At 41.9% G+C, this 21,368-nt stretch overlaps 1 protein-coding gene across 1 annotated transcript in view; it reads left to right on the top strand.

Annotated features, from left to right (window-relative positions):
- Positions 1-21,368, top strand: part of C1H8orf88 (chromosome 1 C8orf88 homolog) — a 222,499-nt gene that overhangs the window by 109,921 nt on the left and 91,210 nt on the right. The window lies entirely within an intron of this gene.

The following is a 21,368-nucleotide window of genomic DNA, read 5'->3' as shown; positions in this document are numbered from 1 at the left end:
TCAGGGTGGTTATGACCATCTCAGTGATGTGTTGTGGTCTGAAACCTGATTGGGAGTTGTGAAGGATTGAAAATTGTGTCAGTGTTCCATTAGTTGCTGCGTCACTAGGCCCTCCATTGTTTTGGTCAGTAGTGATATTGAAGCCACTGGTCTATAGTTTGTGATGTCGCTGATTTTCTGGTTGTGTTTTTAGGGATGGGGTGAGCACAGTGTTCCTTTTATCTGTGGAGAATTGTCCTTTGAAAACATGTAAACGATGGTGTTTGGTGAGGCATTCGCTGAACCATTCATGGTGGGTCTTTCATCATATAGTTAGGGCAGTTGTCCATTATGCAGTGTGCATGTGCGTATTTTGTCAGTAATGTCTTAACTGTGTTTAAGGTGGATGATTTGAAGGAGGACCATATTCTGTCTGCCACGGTGTGGGCGTCCTTTGTTTCGTAATCTTGTAGAAAGTCTAGTAGGAGGTTTGTGGTTCTTTAGGTCTGATCTTGTCTTTGCTATTTTGTGTTCAAAATATTGTGTAATTTCATCTGCTGTGGGTGGTGTTTTGGTTGATGCCAGTATAGCTTGGTTTTTCAGTAGTTTATTCATTAGTTTGAATATTTTTTTCATGTTGGTCTGTTCTGGGTTGACATATGTGCTGTAATAGTTTGCTTTAGCTTTCTTTATGTTGTGTGTGTATGTTCTTATGGCTTTTCTCCATATGGTTTTCTTTGTGTCAATTTTGGTTTTGGCCCTTATTATTTTGAGATTCCTGCATAGTTTTTGCATGTTTAATAGCTCATCATTAAACCAGGGTCTAAGTTTGTTTTTGTTTCTTGTTTTAATTGGTGCTATTTTGTTTAGTATATTTTTGCTTGTTTCATCCCAGTTTCTCATCAAGTGATGTCCTTCGATGTTATGTTGCTATTTTCATTCATCGCTATTGTCCAGAAGGTTCGATTGTCCACATTCTCTCTAGTTGTGTATGTGTATGGTGTTTTTATTTCTCTGTTCTTGCTGTTTTCTTTCCATTGTAGTGTGAAAGTGAGCTTGCTGTGGTTTGTCCATGGTACCTCTTCCCGTTTGTGGTTTTCTAGTATGTGATTGTTGTTTGCTGAAAGTCTATGGTGAGGCAAGTTATCAAGTTGTTTCTTGGAGGAAGACACTTTGATGTGGCTGGTACCTTCTTTTCTATCAAAGGTGGTTTTTCTGTTTTCATCTGAATCCGATAGTGGTTTGCCTCTGTTCCAGGACTGGAGACGGCTGGACTGATCTAGGAAGCTTTATAAATTGGATGTCTGTAGAGCTTTGCTCCAGTATTTGGGGGCAACATACTCTTTCTGCTTCTCAGATCAGCTTTTTGTACTCTTTCATGGATCAGTCTCTCAATCATCTATAGCGAGTTGAATTAAAGAGGTTATTGAAGTGTCATATATAATCCATGGGAAAGTCGGCTTAGAGGCTTGAGGACACATTCCACCTGGGTGCGGGTAGCACACTGGGCAGAGGCCTGGGTGGTTATTGGCTCTTATATGTACCATTTGCAAACATTTGAAGACTCCTGAGGCAGGCATCTTGCCGAAACACGTGTTGAGTACATAAGTATTGCCATACTGGGAAAGACCAAAGGTCTATGGACTTTCCTTTAGGAAGTTGTCCAAACCTTTTTTAAATTCTGCTAAGCTAACCGCCTTTACCACATTCTCTGGCAATGAATTCTGATTCGTTTTAAATTTACTACATCGTAGCTTCATCGAATGCCCTCTAGTCCTAGTATGTTTGGGAAGCATAAACAGATTCTTCACATCGACCTGTTCCACTCCACTCATTATTTTATAGACCTCTATCATATCTCTCCTCAGCCGCCTTTTCTCCAAGCTGAAGAGCCCTAGCCGCTTTAGCTTTTCCTCATAGGGAAGTCGTCCCATCCCTTTATCATTTCGTCTCCCTTCTCTGCACCTTTTCTAATTCCCACTATATCTTTTTTGAGATGCGGCGACCAGAATTGAACACAATATTCGAGGTGCGGTCACACACACCATGGAGCGATACAAAGGCATTATAACATCCTCATTTTTGTTTTCCATTCCTTTCCTAATAGTACCTAACATTCTATTTGCTTTCTTAGCCACAACAGCACACTGAGCAGAAGGTTCAACATATCATCACGACGACACCTAGATCCCTTTCTTGGTCCGTGACTCCTAACGTGGAACCTTGCATGACGTAGTTATAATTCGGGTTCCTCTTTCCCACATGCATCACTTTGCACTTGCTCACATTAAACGTCTTCTGACATTAGATGCCCCGTCTCCCAGTCTCGTAAGGTCCTCTTGTAATTTTTCACAAATCCTCCCCGTGATTTAACGACTTTGAATAACTTTGTGTCATCAGCAAATTTAATTACCTCACTAGTTACTCCCATCTCTAGGTCATTATAAATATGTTAAAAAGCAGCGGTCCCAGCACAGAGCCTGGGGAACCCCATTAACTACCCTTCTCCACTGAGAATACTGGACCATTTAACCCTACTCTCTGTTTTCTATCTTTTAACCAGTTTTTTAATCCACAATATAACACTACCTCCTATCCCATGACTCTCCAATTTCCTCTGGAGTCTTTCATGAGGTACTTTGTCAAACACCTTCTGAAAATCCAGATACACAATATCAACTGGCTCCCCTTTATCCACATGTTTGTTCACCCCGTCAAAGAAATGTAGTAGATTGGTGAGGCAAGATTTCACTTCACTAAATCCATGTGACTTTGTCTCATTAATCCAAGCTTTTGAATATGCTCTGTAATTTGCTATTAATAATAGTCTCTACTGTTTTGCCCGGCACCGACATCAGACTCACCGGTCTTAATTTTCCCGGATCTCCTCTAGAACCTTTTTAAAAAATCGGCGTTACATTGGGCCACCCTCCAATCTTCTGGTACCAATAATTGAGCTTCTGTGGCCTTTCTAAAAATAAAAACAGCATTATGCAGCCTTTATGCATTGTAGTGACTGCATTTGTCTTTACAGCTATCAGTAGAGTTGTGCTATTGCACCCCTTGCGGGTTGGTAATGAGGTCCTATGATGTTAAGATAAGCAGGAATAGTATCGGTTGAAGATTCTTAATTTAGGCCTCTCATGGGTTCTGCGTTAGAGGTGTATCATCAGTCAGCAGTTCTAGAATCTTTTCGGTCTGCTATCTACTGTGTCCAGACTTGTCTGTTAGGTTACATTCTTTTGTCTGTATGCAAAACTGAGAAGTTTCTGCAGAGCTTTAAGAATTCTGAGTTGAAGGGAAGTCCTACAGTACCCTTCCCATTGTCTTATCTCATCTCCCATCATGTTCCTTTTCTTTTTTTCCTTTGCACTCAGTAAAGAGGTATGTAAATTCATTTGCATTATTTTATTCAGTGTTGCTTAGTTGGATATTCTCCTACAGAATCCAACATTAAGCCTTTTATATTTAAGCCCTGTATCTTTGGGCTTTACCTACTCTTCCTGGAGTTGGATATTATATGTTGAGAGTATGATTTACCGTATGAGGCAGAGGGAAGATTATTGTTTTATAAGCTGGATGACTAGATGTGAAGGCAGCTTGAAAGGCATATTTTTATAGGGGGTTTTAATTTTTTTTTTACAATTCTTGTTTATAATTATTGGTATTTATGCTTGTTTCATAGGACTATGCTTGAGTTAAAGTGCAATAGAAAGAGGTCATCTGAAGCTGAATGTTATATTTTAACATACAGACAAGGAGGCATGAACAAGATGATACTTGAAAGCTACATGGTATGTTCGAATCAGGACAGTACTGGCAAAAGATTAAGAATAATTTAAAACTTCACTTTATATTTTATATGTATACATAAAGTATTCTGAATACCCTGCTATTCGAGTTGAATACTGTGATAAAACCAGCAACTGTTGATTGTCACTACAGTTAAGAAACAGTACGCACGTTGAAATATTACCTACTTTAGCCCTTTAAAAAGGTGGAATAGAGGTTCCTTCTGAGTGAACTACATGTCCCAGAAGGCACTGGGTCCTTCACCTCAGAGCAGATGAGTTGAGAAATCCTCAAGGAGGGGCTGAACAGTCTCAACTGGTGATAATTAGCAGCAGTGCAAACACCTAGAGGAAAAAAAAAAGGTTAAAACCAATTGTGCTGGCAGAAAAGGAAGGCTTGAGAGTCTTGAGAAAGCTAACAGGGAGAGAGCTGAAGTGCTTCCCTGTTTAGCTAGGGAAGGAAAGGGGAGAAAACCCTTTAAGAAAGCTCAGAGGGAGAGAGCTGAGGTGCCCCTTGCTTGAGCTGAAGGAAGGCTCCCTGGTATGTGGCTGGCTTAGCTGGAAGAACAAGGCACTGGAGATTTGCCTCTACTCCAGGGGCGTAGCCAGACGTCGAGGTGGGAGGGGCCAGAGCCCAAGGCGGGGGGGGGGGCACATTTTGGTTGCTGCGGCCCCCCCCCCCCTCCGCTGCCTTGCCACCCCCTCCGCTGGCAACTGCCGCCGCTGTACATCTTGGCTGACAGGGGGGGTCACCAACCCCACCAGCTGAAGCACCACTGCTGCAAATACCTTGGCTGGCATAGGTCCCGCTGCTGAAGACTTCGTCCAGTGCTGATCTCTGGGCCTCTGCATTGCCTGCTCTGCTCTCTCTTTCCCTCACATCCGGCACACTCCTTTTAGTGAAACTGAGCATGTTGAATTTCACTAAAAGGAGCGTGACCGACGTGAGGAGAAGAGAAAGCAGGGCAGACAATGCGGCGGCACTGCTGCAGACCAGCACTGGACGAAGTCTTCAGCTGGTGGGGGTTGGGGACCTCTGCCAGCAACCAGGGGCTCAGAGCAAATTTGAGGGGGCCAAGACTCCCATGGCCCCACCTTTCTACACCACTGCTCTACTCTTGGCTGGCCTAATTGGAGGAGTAAGTCAGTAATAACATGGACAAGAGAAAGTTTCCTGCCCTGTTAATACCAAGGTTCCCCAGGGGCAGAGAAGCTTGCACAAGGGAGGGGTTCCCTAGGGGCTGAGAAGGTTAAAATGCTTACTGCTTGGAAGGCAGATAACCCAAAGAAAAGGAGACATAGAATTCCCTGTGTGGAGTTTGTGCTGAAGGGGAACCTGTATGAGGTACCCCTTCAGCACAGCAGCCAGACTCGATCTTCGGAAAACCAAAATACGAAAGTGCAAAACCCTTACGTGAGAAACTGCACTGGCTCCCACTCAGGGAACGTATCACCTTTAAAGTATGTACCTTGGTCCACAAGATCATTCATGGTGAGGCCCCTGCATACATGACTGACTTAATAGACCTGCCACCCAGAAATGCCAAAAGATCATCCCGAACTTTCCTCAATCTCCACTTCCCTAAGTGCAAAGGCATAAAATACAAAGCACTGCATGCCTCAACCTTCTCTTACACAAGCACGAAAATCTGGAATACAGTACCACGCAACCTGAAAATGATTTATGAATTAACCCACTTCCGCAAACTATTGAAACTCACCTCTTCGAGAAAAGCTATGGCAAGAATCAAAACATATGAAGTCCTTACGCACTAACAGAGATAGGGCAATACACTCTCTTCTGATCGCTGTTCCCCTTAATCTCACCACACTTAAAACCCTACCCACAGATGGAACTGTTATACCCTAATGTTCTCTCGCCATTGTTCTATCGCCGATCACTTCCCCATTGTTACATTCTACTGTTCCATTCCCGAACTATGTTTGACTTTTACTTGTTTTCCCAAACATGTTTGACTTTGACTGTCTTCCCATAACTCTTCTCGATATAACCCATAACCATATTGTAACCAATGTAATTCCATGACTCACAATGTATTGTAAGCCACACTGAACCCGCAAATAGGTGGGATACAAATGCAATAAATAAATAAATAAATAAATAAATACCCAAAATCCTAATAAAGGTAATGTGAATACCAGATCAAAGAGAGTTTGGATGTTGGGCCTTGGGAGGCCCAGAAGAGGCTTCAGGGTCATCAGAGTTCCCTTTTGTAATTCACTTTTCTAGCTCTGAGTGCAAATCCTTGACCAGAGAGTGGGGGGAGGGTATAAGGTGTATTAAGAAGGCAGGCTGGAAGGAAATACAAATGGAGACTATATGGATTAAAGTAGGCCTGAGATTAATCTAAGGACCCTTTGGGAATCTGCAGGGATATAGAGGAAATTGAAGAGAAGCATATTTTGTTCTTTGTTTATTTGAAACTAACTAAAGTGTTTGGCCAATCTAAGCCATTGGCCTCAGTACCTGGTATACTAATTGGCATGTTAAGAGCAAGGCTAGTAGTCTTAGAAACTTACCTCATATAATCAGTAAATGGCGCTCCAGAGAGATTAAAGACCCAAGTTGGTGTGCGAGTGCTCCCCCCCACCCCCACCCAGTCATAATGCATAGAAATAAACTTCAACAAACAAGTGTAGGTTTAAAATTTTCACCGAGTTAATTTAATATGTTAGTGACTAGCCTTCATCGGGTTAGTACAAATTGAGTTATGAAGTAGTAAGGTAAAAAAAAAATTGGGGTAGAAAAAAGGATTTATTGGCAGAGGAGTGAGAAAATGGATAACAAAGAAACTGCTGTAATCTACTATGCTGGAAAATTTTGGTAGTACTTCATTCCGCCGACTTCAGCATGAATAATGAACTACATGAGTACTATGTCTGGTAATGGGTTATAAAGCTAATATCTGTACTAAGTCCCTTTATACTTGTTTGAAATATCTTGTGTTCTGGGGTAGTTTTGACATTCCACTTCAGTATGCTAATCATAAGGTCATAGATGCTGTGATCTGGCCTGGAAAAATGTTCCCTTGCATGAGTGTCTGTCATATGGTGGTGTGTCTGATTTATTCTTGTTCTTAGCTTTTGATATATTTCATTGATGATGGCTTATCTTTTCACATTTTGTATATTATACTACATTTATAGAACAACATAGATGTTATCTCTTGAATACCTCATTTCAATTAATGTGATGAAGGGGAACGTGGATATCACAAACTAGTTACAAAACAAGGTAGTTTAGTAGAAGGATGTTTTAACTTATTCTAGAACTTTTATTTCTCAACATCTAGGAATTTTTATGTTAAATTTTTGTTTTATTGAACAGATAACATACAACAGCGTAGAAAGTTATTGTTCTCCTTTTACATTATTTTCTCCCCCCCTTCCCACCTGCCCTCCCTCCCTCCCCAATTGTACACTGCCCTTATACACATGTGAGAATAAGTTGTAAACAGGGTTTGCCCTCTAGTGTAAGAACCTGCTGTAAGAAGGCTAAGCTTTTAGTGAGCCAGGATTTAAAGACAGCAATTGTAAGCCCTGGGGAAAAGGCACCATTACTTTCAAAGACAACAATGGAGAAGCCACAAAGGAAAGGTGTAAAGCTTTACAAACCCAGTGCCAGGTTAAGCGTGCTGGTATATACATGGAATGTTTACGAAAGAAACTGCAGAATGTTTTCTGTCTTTTTGGCCCCCACCCTAGATTATCAAATACCCACTATCCAATATTTAGAGTGAGGAAAGACCAAGGCTGCATATGAGAAAGGTAAACTACTTTATTTATCAAGTACAAATCACACGATATAGTTTCTCATGGGAGAACAGGCAGTACTGTTACACAAAAGCGTTAGCTGCTTCTGCCCTTCTCCAAAGTAAAGCTTGGACACTGTCACTTATATATATCATCTTTAGCAACAGTTCAAACACAGTTTATAGTATAAAAAAACTGATTAGCACTTCTTGGAAAGCCTAGTCAGCCTCCCACAGGAATTATATTGTTCCTGTTTCTAGCCACCTGTTTCAACTATGTCATTAAATCATATTGTCCTGTTTCTGCACCCTTGTCCTTCTCCTTTTGTCTGCACGCAAGGGTGTCTGCACATATCACGAGCTCTTGAGTCACACAGAAGTCACTGAGGCCTGGGTCTATTGATAACTCAGGCCTGAACCAAGGTTCATGGTTATGCCAATATTGTATATTTCTACATCTCCCCCCTTGAAGGCCTTCGAGAGTAAGGGCTTCACCTAGTATGGGTATAAAGCACCATAGCACCTGATGGTTAGTGCCCCGGCTGCAGGCTGGCTTAGGTTGCAGACTGCTAGAGATGTCTTTGGATACAAAGGGTCTGTCTTACCCGTCATGGCCATACAGCCTCATGTATGAGCACAGGGAGATTGTAGATAACAATCATTTACAACATCTATGCAGGGAATTGTAGGAAACAGGCTATACATAACAGGACAAAATGATTATAATGAATCCTAAATACCCTTTTTGCTAACCAACCCTTGGCAGTTATTAGTATTACATTCCACCCATCAACACAAGCAAATAATTCCTGAGAGGGACAACTTGCAATGTAACAGCTGTAAAAAAAAAAAGAAAAAATAAAATGGTATAAATGGCACCCCCCTTGGTACACCTATAGAATCTATATAAATTCTATCATCAAATGAACTGGGGACTTCCCATTTTCTTCTAGAGGGAACAGGTTTATTATTGTGTTGAGATGCTATGGTGATTGGAACTACTAACTGAACCAAAGCACATTGTCCCTGCCAGTTAGAGGGTAAGGTCGGGTATAGAGTTCTAGTCCCACAGTACCACCATACATCTGCTTGCGGACAAGAGAAGTCTGAAAAGCCAAGGTGGTCACTGGAGGACAGGCTAGAATTACATTGGGACAAGTTTCCTACAGAATAGGGATTTTTAACTTTTTCTCTTAACAAACATGTCCCAAATACCGTTCCTTGAGTAGGTGTCCTAAATACTGGTGGAGGTACCTTTGCACCTTTAGGTAAATCGGGAAATAGTAAGCTAAGGGATTGGCAAATTTTATCCTTGTCCTTGTTAACGTGAAACAATTTCAGCATACACATAGTTCCATTGTATTCATTTACAAAGTTCAAAGGAAAGGGAACAGCTTGGGGTTCTGGACGGGAGCAGGAACAAACATAACAATCAGATACATTCAAATGTTGAGTGGTAAACTATATCCAATCCATCCATAGGTTTGTATCACCTTAAAAAAGAATCGTTCTTTTAACATAAATGTCCTATGCAATAGTTTGTCACGGATAGCGAAAATAGAACGATACTTTTCCAGTATAAACAAGATTAATGCCAAAAATAAAGAAGAACAAAAGTCCAAAAACTGTAAGTTTCAAATTGTTTGTTTCCTTGCACTGTTGTGTCAGAGGCTCCTGATTCGGAGGCATGTACTTTACTGAAGATTCTAATGTCTTTTAAGTGAACCCAGGAAGTGTGATCTTGTAGCTTGAGTGCAGTAGCGGCTACAGCTTCAACTTTGAATGGGCCAGTGTAAATTGGATCCTTCCAGGTCTCATGTGTGCAGTATTTTATATGGACTAGATTACCTATTTTCAATGCCTTGGGGCTTTCTGAACTATCCCCCCTTCTGTCCTGCAATTCCTGGGAAAGGCAAGACAGAGATGTTATAACAGATTGTACAAGTAATAATCTCTTCCCTTTAGCAGGTAGAGCCATCCAGAGTATGATGAACATAACATTGTATAAGCAATCAACATCAATGATACATAAAACAGCTTGTAATGTAAGGAGACAATTCAATTGGAAAAAATAAAATCTTTGGAAAAGTCCATAATGTATTGTCCCAAATGTAAGCAGCTAGAAATCAGGTGATTCAAGGTCACTTAAAATTGTGTTGATCTGATAAGTAGACAATCCTGGCATCGGACAAATTTATAGGTTAATATAGGTTCTGGTATTATGAAGCAGCAGTCTGTATACTGTTGGAAGGCTCACACAGGTAGGCATCATGTTGCATCCAGAAGATTTCCACTTAGAGCGTCTCATACTGGTCTGATTAAAAGAGGATGTCAGAAGTCATAGACATGTCCCTGTACAAACATTCTTACATAGATTTATTTTACACATGCATATTTTCAGCTCTCATCTCTCTATATAAAAGGCAACACCAACGTTCTATGAAGCCTCCAGCCGGAAGTGTGAAGGGGGCGAGATATCCGGTTTCCCTATGAGTGTCTGCCCCGCCCTCTCTGTAACACAGTCAGTGAAGGAAAACAGCAGAGCACGAAATCAAATCGCTGGCTCTGTAACAGTCAAGGACTCAGAGGGGGGAGGGGAGAGAGGCCAGAGGGCTGGGACACACACACTCCCACATGCACACAGAAGAAAACATTGCTAGCCCCCGTTTCATTTGCATCAGAAACGGGGCTTTTTTACTAGTTATAAATAAACTTTCTCATTTGTTTAAACATTTCCGTAACTTTGTACATAAAATTTCCAAAATTGAATGGGAGAATGCTTATAAGTTCTGTACAATTGTAGTATTCCATAAAGTTCAAGACATAATATTTAAATCTTTATCATTGGGCTATTACAAACAAGCATATTAAAACCATTAGGTAGACTCATTTCATTTATGGAAAAACAAATTAGGAAAAAATAAAAATTACATCAGCATCCATCAACAGTGAAAATTAGGGAAAATAAAGTTCTATATTTGTAGCTTGCATAATAAAGAAGATTCAAGTTGTTAGCGTATAGTTTCTCCATTTATACCAAACAAAGGTCATAAAGAATACAGAAAATAAAATAAAAGAGTTTAACATTCCAGATGTTTACAAAGCGTATCTAGAATATATGTATTATTGTGAAACATCCCTCTTGTTGCTGAAACAATATGGTGAAAGAAAAGGCAGTTTAAGCAAATTGGGGCAAACTAGGCAGTCGCCTAGAAAGATTGTATCTTTGTTCTGGGACAGTATAAAACATTTCATTCAATATCTTGACTTTTTAATCTAAACATTCATCTGGATTCACTTCTGTGGGGCAGTTTCTCTAGAATCTCAGTCACTTGAGGTAGAGTGACACAGATATTAATGAACTAAATACATTATGTAAAAGAGGATATAAATGTTACGGATATAAATGTTACCTTACGTTATTAGCAAAACAAAAGTTTCAGCAGGACTGTTGTAAATCCTGTATTAATGAATCTCATCTTTAAGGAAAAGACAAAAATTAAGAGGTTGTAAATTAGATCATGTTATTGAAATTCAGCACTGGGCATAACCTTTAAATTAAACATGGCATTATTCACAATTATGCATGATAAATTACCAAAACAGTGTTTTAGAGCTAGAAGTACTTCATAAGTAATAACATGGCATAGCTACTCCATAAGTGGGAAAAAATATACAATAGTACCGTTTAAATGCGCCATTGAGATTCTGTATCTCTGCAGCTGATCAGAATCTCGGTGGAGTACGTTGAAATAATTAAAAAAGAAAATATTTCTTATATTCCACTGGTCTAACTATGTCGTTTTTCTTCAATAAATTTTCATACTGGAATGTTGACCAAGTATTCCCTATATTTAAATATAAAAACTACTACTATTACTACTACTACTTATCATTTCTATAGCGCTACTAGACGTACGCAGCTCTGTACACTTGAACATGAAGAGACAGTCCCTGCTCGACAGAACTTACAATCTAATTGTATACACAGACTTTTCCCCACACTACTTTTATGGGATTATCACGACTGATGCTGTGTTAGCTGAATTTTAAATGTTGCCTGATTTATCATTTAACCGAAGACAAAGCTATTTACAAAGAAATGTTGCTTAGTGAACATGACAAACAGAGACACCTATAATATATTTAGACCAAGCCTTTCAGTGGTTCACCATGCATAATGCAGAAGCCAAAACAGTTATTAACTTGTAGATTGGGTCAATTAATTTGTCCCTCATTTCAACTTTCCATCTATTGGGACACTTCCAATTATTTACAATGTCAGAACATGTTCATACTTATGTAAGAAGTTCTATACCTTATTACAGCACATGAAGTGGAATACAAATCACAATATAACTTAAAATATTTTATGCTTTCCTCATTACATCCGTTTCTCGTCAGTAAAGAAACAGGATGTGAGCACTAAACTACACAGAAACAAGCAGGCTTAATTTACGGTATCCTTTCATTTCAGCAATACTCAAAAAACCTCACCTATTATCAAAAGTACGTTAAGATTGACATTCAAATAAAAGACATTAACCCTATAACTTCAGATTATAGTGACAATTTACCGGAACTCAAAGGTTTGTATTTATTTCATGCTGTGACACAGATCAAAGTACTTCCTCAAATCTAATCCAAGTAGGATAACATAACAGATAAACACTATTGTTATTGAAACATCTTTATTCCGTTCTTCACTTTTACTTAAATAATTTCTCCAGAAACCTCAAAAATTAGCAAGAAAGGAAAAAGAAAAAACTCAGACTTAAACAGGGTTAGACAAGAGCCTGTCAACACAGGACCCAGTCAGCCTATAATTCCCTAATCTGGCCACACAACACTTAACAGCAAACAGAAGACATATATATATATATATATATATATATATATATAATATATATATATATATATATATAAACAGGACACTGTCTGCAGTCATAAACATTAGAGCAGACTTTTAAATTTAATCAGGCTGAGTTCTCAAGTTCTGCTTCCTCTGCATAAAAATATTCATTATTTCCTTTAAAGAACACAATTTACAACAAACGCTTAGACAATTACTTTGCCATAGAGCCATTAAAATTAAATATTTAAAAAAAGCAAGGATGTAGAGAAACTTCTTGTGGCCACAAAGAAATTCCTCTAGCAATCCTGTGCCCCTTTTTTTTATATAAAGCACTGTAGCTTTAGTAATCCAAGAAGTCAGAGTAGAAAAAGGAAGCATGGTTAGGAACAAAGAAGATTCAAAGAATGAGATTTGAACAGAATTCAAGTTATATAAAAATATATTTCCCTAATAGAATAGCAATTATTTAATCACGAATTTATTGATGGCTTGCAGATGTTTCATATGAGATTTACCCTTTTTATAGGTCTCGTATGTAATTAATTTCTATAAAGTTTTTGTGTTAAAGGAACCCTTTTGGGGCCAGCACAAATCTGCCTGGTTTTTATTCCATTTGTGCCATTTATCACATAATTTAGTAAGTTCCTTCTTTTCCATGAGGAAGTATTTAGCAGCTATATTAAGTGGTGTAGACATAAGTGTGTATTATGTACTTGCAAATATAGTATATAAAAATTGTGTTAACTTACCACTCTTCATGCAAACCTGCACCAGCGGCGTAGATCCTCTAGACGTGGTCCCAATTTGGACTGTCCAGGATACCCTCTGTACACGGTCCTGACTTGACCTGCCAAGGATTCACTTACGAAATTGGCTCCAGTGTCCCAGAGCCCCTCAAGTATAAGAACTTGGATTCACTTATCTTCAAGATAAAAACTTGGATGTACTCCGTTAATTTTACTTCTCCAAGTCTAAACCCAATACAAGAACTTGGAGATTTCCCCAATGTTAATATTAAATTTTACCTTTCTCTATTAGTGGGGTTAATTCCCCTATCAGCGGCAGATGGTTACCAATGTTTTTAGGCTTTTATATCACCCCTCCCCAAATTGTAATGGGCCCATACAAATCTGGGATGAAGAAATAAAGGCTGCCTGTTCGAATCACATCGGAGTCACCAATGTTTTCTGGCCTTTTTGGCCTCTACCCTAGATTATCAAATATCCACTATCCAATCCAATATATAGAGTGAGGAAAGACCAAAGCTGCATATGAGAAAGGTAAACTACTTTATTTGTCAAGTACAAATCACACGGTACAGTTTCTCATGGAAGAACAGGCAGTACTGTTACACAACAGTGTTAGCTGCTTCTGCCCTTCTCCAAAGTAAAGCTTGGACACTGTCACTTATATACATTCATCTTTAGCAACAGTTCAAATACAGTTTATAGTATAAAAAACTGATTAGCACTTCTCGGAAAGCCTAGTCAGCCTCCCACAGGAATTACCTTGTTCCTGTTTCCAGCCACCTGTTTCCCCTATGTCGCTAAATCATATTGTCCTATTTCTGCACCCTTGTCCTTTCCTTTTGCCTGCACGCAAGGGTATCTGCACATATCACGAGCTCTTGAGTCACACAGAAGTCACTGAGGCCTGGGCCTATTGATAGCTCAGGCCTGAACCAAGGTTCATGGTTATGGCAATATTGTATATTTCTACAAGAAGGACTGGCCTGTCCATGTAACATATAGCTATGATGGTAGGGTTTTAAAACAAATAACTCAGCCGGAGTATAAGAAAAGTGGATAATGAGACAAAACCAGTCATTAATGTGGAGCATGTTACAGGCCAGAGAAAATAACCACACACTAAGCAGACCCAAACCACTCCTGTTACAAGGCAAATAAACCCTTGAAAGAATCATTCGGGCCCTGTGACCGAACCATAAATAGTAATTCAGGAGATGAGTGAGCTGTTTATCATGTTTCAGAAAAAATACCAAAGGGAGGGTTTGAAAAACGTAAAGCCACTGAAGAATGCTTATCATATTACACAGAGCTATACGACCCAACAGGGATAAGGGAAAGGCACCCCAAATTTGCAACTTGGTCTTCATCGTGCTCAGTAAGGGGTCGTTAAATTGCGGGAGGATTGTGAAAAATTACAAGAGGACCTTACGAGACTGGGAGACTGGGCGTCTAAATGGCAGATGACGTTTAATGTGAGCAAGTGCAAAGTGATGCATGTGGGAAGGAGGAACCCGAATTATAGCTACGCCATTCAAGGTTCCACGTTAGGAGTCACGGACCAAGACAGGGATCTAGGTGTCGTCGTTGATGATACGTTGAAACCTTCTGCTCAGGAAAAGTAGACGATATCACAGTTCCGCTTATCACTCAGATCTGCTGTGATAAGCATAAGTTTTGTTTCTCCCTATTGCCTGTACATTGAGTGCATAAGTATTATTTCTTAGTAAATAGAAAATAAATATTGTTGTGCACTTCTGGTAAATCACATAACAGGGAGAAACACATGAGAAACTGAGGCTAAGTGGCCCATATATGGCAGACAAAAATTGATATAATCTTGATGGTGAGCGAGACTGAGTACTCCTCCAATGAAGGAGATGTTCCTCCTTCTGTCTGTCTTACCCTTATCCTTATTGGTCCTGTCTGTCTGTCCTGATTTAGATTGTAAGCTCTTTTGAGCAGGGACTGTCTTTTCTTCATGTTCAATTGTGAAGCGCTGCGTACGACTAGTAGCGCTATAGAAATGATTTATAGTAGTAGTAAATATGTGTTTAGGGAACAGGGAAGCCACGTGTTTCACACAACTTGTTTGTTTGCTGTTGCAGCATAGGGGGATCACGTGTTAAAGATAAGGGATTAACCAATGACCACTAAGTATGAATGTGAACACAAGCAGGAGAAGATGGTGGAATAAAGGAAATTGCCATTTTGTATAATGGGAATAAATAACAGAATATAACCATATATATGTAATGGAAGAAAACAGGAAAATCTTTATATGAGCAATAAGTTAGAATAGAAGAAATCACATGATTTAGAAGAAATGAAAGTTATAATAGTATGTAAGTGCAGAATGAGAAAGGCTAGCTGAGCAGATTTCTTTGCTACTCAGCGACTTGCTTACTGGGTGACAAACTGCTCCAGAGGGACAAATAACTTTTGTATGGACTTAGAAATATACCAATAAAGATTTTACTTCGTTGCGCCAAATCTGATTTGTCTCTCTTATGCCAGCCCAAGAGATTTATCTCTACGGTTGAAGTGTTTCCCCTCCTAAGGGGCAAAGGAGGGTAAACACCTGTCTACTTTTATCCACATGTTTATTCACATCTTCAAAGAAATGAAGCAAATTGGTGAGACAAGACTTCCTTTGGCTGAAACCATGCTGACTCTGTTGCATTAAACCATGTTTATTTATGCATTCCGTAATTTTGTTCTTTATAATAGTTCCCACTATTTAACCTGGTAATGACGTCAAGCTTACCGATCTGTAGCTTCCCAAATCGCCCCATGAACCCTTTAAAAAAATCGGTACCTTATTGGCCATTCTCCAATGTTCAGATACTACAGATGAATTTAACAATAGGTTACACATTACTAACAGCAGATCAACAATTCCATTTTTGAGTTCTTTCAGTACCCTTGGATGTATGCCATCCGGTCCAGGTGATTTACTACTCCTTAATTCGTTAATTTGGCTCAGTACATTTTCCAGGTTTAACGAGATTTGTATTGGTTCCTCCACATCATCACCCTGAAAACCAGGTGGAAGCAAAGAAGTAATTCAGTTTGGAAAAGAGATGGCTGAGGGGAGATACGATCGAGGTCTATAAAATCCTGAGGGTAGAATCGATTTTTCACTCTTTGAAAAATTACAAAGACCAGGGGACACTAAATGAAATTATATGGAAATATTTTTAAAACAAATAGGAGGAAGTATATTTTCACGCAAAGAATAATTAAGCTCTGGAACTTGCTGCCGGAGGATGTGGTAACAGTGGTTAGCATATCTGGGTTTAAAAAATGATTGGACATTTCCTGGAGGAAGAGCCAATAGTCTGTTATTGAGATGGTCATTGGGGAGCCACTGCTTGCCCTGAGATTGGTAGCATGGAATGTTGCTACTAATTGGGTTTCTGCCAGGTACTTGTGACTTGATTGGCCACTGTTGGAAGCAGGATACTGGGCTAGATCGCCATTGATCTGACCCAGTATGGCTATTCTTATGTTATCCGCTATGGCCTTGTCCTCCTGAGTGCTCCTTGTGCTCCTTCATGATCTAACGGTCCCCTCACAGGCTTGCTGCTTTGGATGTCCCTGAAAACGTTGTTACTGTGAATTTTTGCCTCTGCAGCAGGTGTCTCTTCATATTCTCTTTTAGCCTTCTTTATCAATTCTTTGTCTCTAGTTTTACAGTGCTTATGTTGCTTCTTATTTTCTTCATGTGGGTCCTTCTTCCATTTTTTAAAGGGCATTCTTTTGGCTCTAATAGCCGCTTTCACGTCACCTTTTAACCATGCTGTTTGTCGTTTTCTCCTTTCCACATTTGTAAATTTGCATCTGGTCTGGGCTTCCAAGATAGTATTTTTAAACAATGTCCATGCTGATTTAATGTCCTAACATTTGCAGCTGATCATTTTAGCTTCTTTTTATCCATTTTCCTCATTTTATCATAGCTACCCTTTCAAAAATTAAATACTGCTAAAGTTGATTTCCTTTGTGACTTTATTCCAGATATCACCTTGACTTTGTTCATGTTATGATCACTGTTTCCCAGTGGATTCAACACAGTTACCTCTTGTACTATGCCCTGCATTCTACCAAGGACAAAATGTAAAATGGCTCCCCCTCTTCTCGGTTCCTGGCCCAGTTGTTCCAAGAAGCAGTCATTTATTACAACTAGGAATTTTATCTCCTTGGCACTCCCTCATTTATCCAGTCAGTATCGGGGTAATGAAATCACCCTTTATTATAGCGTTGCCAAATTTGCCAGCTTTCCTAATTTCTGTAAGCATTTCTTCATCTGTCTGTTTCTGTCCTGCCAGACAGCAGTAGAGCCCTACAAGAATACTACTTCTCTTCATACATTTCTCCAAAATGATTCCATGCTGCTGTTTCATTTAGAATGTTTATTTTCTTTGATTCAGTTCCCAACATATAGCGCAACCCCTGCTCCAATTTGAGCCCCTCTATCATTACAATATAATTTGTACCCTGTTAACAGTGTCCCATTGATTGTCCTCCTTTCACCAAGTCTCTGAAATGCCTATTATATGTACCTCATCATTTAGGGCTCCTTTTACTAAGCCACAGTAGTGATTCCCGGAACTGCAAATACGACAAAGCCCATTCAATTCCTATGGACTTTATCACATTTGCAGTGTGGGAATCACTACTGTGGCTTAGTAAAAGGAGCCCTTAATGCTATATGCTCTAACTCTCCCATCTTATTATTTTGGCTTCTAGAATTTGTATACAGGCACTTCAGATTTTGTCTTTTCCTGTCATGTATGAGCTTCTTTGAAGTTTAAGGGTATAATTTGCATCCTTTAAGCTGTTTTCTAATTTAGACACTCTTGACTTTCTTTCACCATTATTGAAACCTCTCTTCTTTGATTCCCTAAAGATCCTGTTTCAATAGTATCCTTCGAGAATACTTCACACCAAATCATATGCTCCTAGGTGACTGTTGGCTCCGCCCCCCCCCCCCCCCCCCCCATTTTAGTTTAAAAGCTGCTTTATCTCCTTTTTAAAAGTTCGCACTAGCAATTGGCTGGCCAAGAGCATATCAAGAAAAGTTGAAAAGAATATATATGGCTATTTGGGTGCTGGAGTTAATTAAAAACTTTGTCAAGTTACAACTAAACCCTTCTCAGAAACAGAGCCCTGCTGGACATGACTCTAGCAGCTACATTTCTTCTGCAGTAGTGGATCTTAGATCTCTATCAGTAGTATTAGAAGTGCATGAGAGTCAGCAGACATCAGCTGGTTAAACGTAGAGGATGCTACCTTCAGGATACTGCATCTTTCACCACTCCACTCAGGGACTCTTGTGCTGATGGATTGTTCAGTCCAATCTGAAGAAAGGTATGCCTTCCAAATTCTTCAAATTCAAAAGGTTTTAATGACCTGCATCCAGCTTGGATTTGGGAGCTCATGTAGATGAGTTCCACACTAAGGTCTGTAGTCTGCTCATGAAAAGCTTAATTGGATAAACTTCCTGGAGTTAAGAGCAATCTGTAGTGCCCTTTCAGAGATTGGTTATCAAATCAAATTATTCTAATTTAGACAGACCAGGTTTCAATGTATGACATCAACAAGCAGGAAGGAACAGATTCATATCTCCTATATTAGGAAGCAGTCAGAATGAGGAAGTGGGCCATCTCAGAAGGGATGTTCCTCAGAGCCACATATCTGGCAGGGAAAGACTACTGTCTGGCAGATTCTGCAACCTCATGCGTAGTCTCTGGACGAGGCATAGCTCTGCAGATCTTTTGAGAATGTGGCACCCCCTTGATAGATCTGTTTGCTATTCGCTACAACAAAAATGTCCCTCAGCTCCTCCTCCTCCAAGATCCCACAGCAGACTAGCCTTAGATACCTTCCTCATTCACTGAGGGGAGGGACTTTTGAATACCTATTTTCCAATATCTCTTATAGTAAAACTCTTCTGAAATTCAAATATAATAGATGAACTATTTCTCCGAGGACAAGCAGGCTGCTTGTTCTCACGACTGGGTGACGTCCGCGGCAGCCCCCACCAACCGGAAGAAGCTTCGCGGGCGGTCCGCACGCAGGGCACGCCCACCGCGCATCCGTGGCCGTCTTCCCACCCGTGCGTGACCGTTCCCGCCAGTCTTTTCTTTTCTGCGCCTGGAGAGAGTCGTGCCGTCGCCGCTCTCTCTTAGCAGCCCCGGAAAGACCGTCGAGTTTACGCGATTTTGTTTATTTTTTCGTTAGATTTTGTTGCCGCGCGCTCCTGTTTTTCTTTTCTGAAAAAAAAAAAAAAAGAGAGCACGCGCTCCTTTTTTCCCTCGTTTTCTAGCGAGGGCGTTGCGTTGCGGCCTTGTGGCCGCGCGATCGATTTATTTTTCCGAGGTGTGATTTCCGCCACCATCGACGACTTTAACTTCGCCGACGCGATTTTTCCGTCGATGTCCTCGAAGGTCCCGAGTGGATTTAAAAAGTGTGGTCGGTGCGGCTGGCCGATCTCGCAGACCGACACCCACGCTTGGTGCCTCCAGTGCCTCGGGCCGGAGCACAATATCAAGTCGTGTTCTCTGTGTCTTGGTCTCTGGAAACGGACTCAGGTTGCGAGGCAAGTTCTGCGGGACCGTCTTTTTGGAACTTGCGCCGGCCCCTCGACGTCGACCTCGACGGCATCGGTATCGACGCCCGGCCCTTCGGTACCGGTATCGATGTCCGAGAAATCGGCACCGATGGCATCGACCCCAGGAGAACAGGTCCCGTCGGCCCGCCGGTCCTCCGGTGAGGGTAGGGGTGAGAGACCGCGTGGGCAGTCGGCCCCGGTCACTCCCTCAGCCCGTGGCCCTCGGGACCGAACCCTGTCTGACCCGGTTCCTCGGGACCGAGGGGGATTGACCTCCTCCTCCTCCATACCACCTGGCACCGGTGACGGGCACTGCAAGAAGGCTAAGAAGCACCGTCACCGGTCACCCTCGATGCTCGGTACCGGGGAGGAGTCGACGCCGAAGCGTCCTCGTCGAGAGGAAAGGTCCCCCTCGGTGGTGGAGGTACCGCCACGTCAGGGTCCCAGCACCTCGGTGCACTCTCCTGGACCCGAGCAGCTTCCGGCACCGACGCCTCTACCGGCCCCCACGTGTTTCCCGACAGCGGGCCTGGACGAGTGCCTCCGAGCCATCCTTCCGGGGATCCTGGAAGGGCTGATGCGCCAGGCTGTGCCGGCGCCGGGTGTGCTTGCGCCCTCGGCGCCGATGACTGTGGCGCCAGCGAGCTCTAGCCCGGTGCCGAGGCCGTCAACGCCGTCGCCGCTTGTGGCGCCGATCTCGACCGCCACGCAGGTGGAGTCCCCGTCGACGTCGATGGAGGGAGCTTCGTCCCCGCCGGCGCGGGAGTCCACCGCTCGACGACACCGAGACCTCGGTGCCTCGACGTCGAGCCGGGCCCGGTTCAGGACTCAGCTACATGAGCTTATGTCCGATACCGAGGAAGAGGCCTCGTGGGGGGAAGAGGAGGACCCCAGATATTTCTCCTCAGAGGAGTCTGCGGGCCTCCCCTCTGATCCCACGCCTTCACCGGAGAGGAAGCTCTCACCTCCTGAGAGCCTCTCCTTTGCCTCCTTGTAAGGGATATGTCTATTTGCATTCCCTTCCCCGTGGTCTCTGTGGATGAGCCGAGGGCTGAGATGCTCGAGGTCCTCGACTATCCATCACCACCTAGAGAGTCCTCCACGGTGCCGTTGCACAATGTCCTTAAGGAGACACTGCTTCGGAACTGGATGAGACCGCTATCTAATCCCATCATCCCCAAGAAAGCGGAATCCCAGTACAGAATCCACTCGGACCCAGAGTTAATGCGGCCCCAATTGCCCCATGACTCGGCGGTCGTGGATTCTGCTCTCAAGAGGGCACGGAGTTCGAGGGATACCGCCTCGGCGCACCCGGGGCGGGAGTCTCGCACTCTGGACTCGTTTGGGAGGAAGGCCTACCAATCCTCCATGCTCGTGACCCGCATCCACATGCGGAACAATGTGAAGCAACTGGCGGACCTGGTCGATAAGCTCCCGCCGGAGCAGTCCAGGCCTTATCAGGAGGTGGTCAGGCAGCTGAAGGCATGCAGAAAGTTCCTGTCCAGGGGTATCTATGACACCTGTGACGTGGCATCTCGTGCTGCGGCCCAAGGTATAGTGATGCGCAGGCTCTCACGGCTGCGTGCCTCTGACCTGGACAACCGCACCCAG

The sequence above is a fragment of the Microcaecilia unicolor genome, chromosome 1 (assembly GCF_901765095.1).
Source record: "Microcaecilia unicolor chromosome 1, aMicUni1.1, whole genome shotgun sequence".
NCBI classification, from domain to species: Eukaryota; Metazoa; Chordata; class Amphibia; order Gymnophiona; family Siphonopidae; genus Microcaecilia; species Microcaecilia unicolor.
Note: the sequence above shows the minus strand (reverse complement) of the source record. Positions and strands in the feature narration are given on the sequence as shown.